The following is a 3,242-nucleotide window of genomic DNA, read 5'->3' on the forward strand; positions in this document are numbered from 1 at the left end:
CCCCCCCCCCAGTCATCAACAGAAGCTGTCAAACTCAATGTCTTGAACCGTTTTTGTATTAATGATTACCCAGAATTCAAGACGTCTCCTCGTGTTAACAGTGACTCAGCAGAGGCAGCTGGTGGTTTATTTACAAAAGTGATCTGTGAGAGCGGACTCTGACCTCCAGCTGAGGAGCGGACAAACAGCCACCAGAACAAACATCCTGACGAAAGCGTGGATCTGAAGAAACACCTGAAGAACCAGACCTGCAGGTCTCATGTGCAAGCTTTCCTGCTGGTTCATCAGGAGTCCACAACCTTCATCACTAATGCCTCAGTTCCACTGAGTACTATAGTACAGGATTTCGTTTCCATTATAAAATGGATCCAAACTGCACTATTTTTGGGCCTCAGATGGTTGTAGATCCATAGATAAATGGAACGGACCAGTTAGCACAGAGGTACTGTTGAAACTCATTGATTAGCGAAGGGTCATTGCGACAAAAGAAAGTGGCTGTATTGCAATCTTCTCACAGACATTAAAGTCCCTTAATGACAATTTTTTTTATTTAAAAAAAACTTTCCCAGTAGTGTTTTAATTATGATTATGATGTTTTTAACCAAAATCCCACAGTCTTAATGTCTTAAAAAGCTATTTTTCATGTTGAAGCCTCTGTTTCAAAAATCTCCTCTGAGGGGGCGTGGCTTTTGGGGCTGAGCTGAGCAGCTCCGCCCCTGATCCTCCCCTATCTGATTATGATAGTTCTGTGTCTCGCTGCTACATAAAAATGTTAAGCAATATCGGTTAGTGGAGATCCTAATGGACTGAACTTCCTCCAAAATCCTGATTCTTTCTCCTTCCAGTTCACCAAAGACTCTTTGAGATAATTATCAAATGTTTATTGACGTTGCTGTGATCAATACATTCAATCCATTGGTTTCTCAGAGCAGAGTTCTTGGGAAAATAGTGAAAGCTAACATCAAAATGGTCAATGGGAAGTTTGATTGACAGCAATTTAAAAGGAGAAATACACAAACAAAATGATTTCTTATCACATTTGTTCTCTTTGTGATTAATTAGTTAATTTTTTTAATCGATTCTTGGCTCTAGTTAAAATATAAATATATAAAAAAATATATACATATATTTTCTTTTTGAGGTTCTGAGCTGCAGAGGAAGTCCAGCTTGAAGCCACAATTCCAGCTTCATGTGGTGGACAAGAAGAAGAAGAAGAAGAAGAAGAAGAAGAAGAAGAAGACACCTCAACCATCATGTATGGAAAACTTGGTGAGCAGAAGTGACATTACTGTAAGGAAGCTTTTTCCAATTCAAATTAAAAAAAAACATTTTCATCTTTGAGTTTTAGACAAATTGAAAAGAAACTTGGTAAAAATAAAAAAAAAACATACAAAAAAAATGTCTGATCCAAACCCGCCAACCATCAGAACCAGGAGAAATCCCCGCCCTTGGCTGTCAAAAACACAAAAAAGTAAACATTAACCACAAACTTGAACAAACTGACTTACCAAGGGTCAGCAGTCCAAGCTAAAACAACATGACTCAGTGATCCAGTATGGCATAAATCAAGGAAAAAAAGAGCTGAGGAGCAGACAACGTAAAAGAAAATGAGACAAAACTGCAGTGAAAGTGCTCCACTATCAAACCTAACATCTTCAATCAGGCTGGTTAACTCAAAGTAAATGGAGCCAATGCACTTCAGCATGTAACCACTAGGGTGCTTGAATGATCAAACCTGTCCTCATTCCCTGAAGGGCAAAGTTTGATCCTCTGGGAAAGAACATGGTTTCCAGAATAATTGTTTTTTGGGTAATTTTGATTAAACTTTGTGAATTTTTTTTTTCCTATTTTGTATTAAATAAGTTACAAAAAAAGCGTAACCTTTTGATTGACAGTTTAACATCCAATCATGGGTTCTCAAACAGCATATGGTTCCAACCTCTGACAGACATGTCTGTATTTAAATTAAATTTTTTTTAGATCAAAGTTTCAACGGTCAAATTTTTTTTCTAGGTTAAAAGGTTAAAGTTTTATGACGTAATTTCCTGTCAAAATGGTGAAAACTAAGAGCTGAAATTTTGGCTTCCTCACAATGTTTTTTTTCAACAAAGTTTTTCTTGAAAACATTTCTCACACTGTTACCCTCGAATGTCTTATACTGCCTTTTTGATTATCGTTAAGGGTCTTCTGTGCCACTTCCTCCCATTTAAAGCTCGATCCGTGTTGAGGCTGATATCAACATCAGTAAAAGGCAGAGGCGTTTGAAAGTATACGGGGGGAAGCTCAGAGGCAGCAATCAGTCGCCTGCTTATCAGAAAGTGGTGAGTTTGGGTCCTGGCCTTGGCAGTCTTCTTGCTGATGTGTCCTTGGGCAAAGCACCAAATCCCACGTTACCTTGAGGAGTGTGGAAAAACAGGATGTTAGACATGCCTTAACATTTGAAAGAAGGACTGCGGTTTATCGGCTTTAACTGCCGTTAGTGGTCTTTCTAGTAATAAAAAATAAAAAGGATTGAACTTACTGGTTCTACTACATTGTAATTTTGTCTAAAAACCATAAACAGTATAAGTCAAAATAAGAACATTCCTCAAAATCTGAACTCTGGGAGTAACATTTTTGACAGTTGACTATAGGAAATAAGGTCTATAACAAAACAAAAACAGCAATTTGTGCAAATTTCTGTACTGCAAGTTTTTTTTTCTTTGAAGCCCTAAAGGTCATCTAGCTGGTTCGTTGATCCCATTTCAACCATGCAGAGGTGGACGAGCAAACCACAAGTTGTTGTCCCTCTGCTGCATTCATATTCAGACAGTTATTACCCAACAGTCAATTATCTCACACGACCCAGTAAATCTTGTCCATAATCTGTGTTCTAGCTACAGATTTCATAACAGCTGCGGTAACCGGTGGATCTGGGTCATTTCTCTCCTGTGAATGATGATGGTGGAGATTGGAAGTAGAGGTCGTTAAGGGGTTAAGTGGAAAACGAGAGTCAGATGCCGAAGGACGCTCATAAATTATTAATTAAATATCGTCTTGTCAGAATTTTAAATCCATACAAGTATCGCCAAACAAAATATCGCGATATATTTCCAAATTGATTTGATCAAGTCTGTAAACATTGATGGATTTCTGCTTCCAAGACAAATCCATGATGTTTTGGGAATTCACGGCAGGTCAAAGAGAAAGGAAAACTTTCTCTCAGTGCATTTTTGATACATTAAAATACCACTATTGTGTTC

At 37.9% G+C, this 3,242-nt stretch overlaps 1 long non-coding RNA gene across 1 annotated transcript in view; it reads left to right on the forward strand.

Annotated features, from left to right (window-relative positions):
- The window catches only part of LOC112136163, a 4,203-nt gene extending 2,411 nt beyond the window's left edge, over window positions 1-1,792 (forward strand). The window contains exon 2 of the long non-coding RNA XR_002917290.2: window positions 1,142-1,792. This is a non-coding gene — a long non-coding RNA (uncharacterized LOC112136163). The remainder of the gene's footprint in view (window positions 1-1,141) is intronic.
- Window positions 1,793-3,242: the final 1,450 nt, after the last annotated feature.

This window comes from Oryzias melastigma, linkage group LG11 (assembly GCF_002922805.2).
Source record: "Oryzias melastigma strain HK-1 linkage group LG11, ASM292280v2, whole genome shotgun sequence".
NCBI classification, from domain to species: Eukaryota; Metazoa; Chordata; class Actinopteri; order Beloniformes; family Adrianichthyidae; genus Oryzias; species Oryzias melastigma.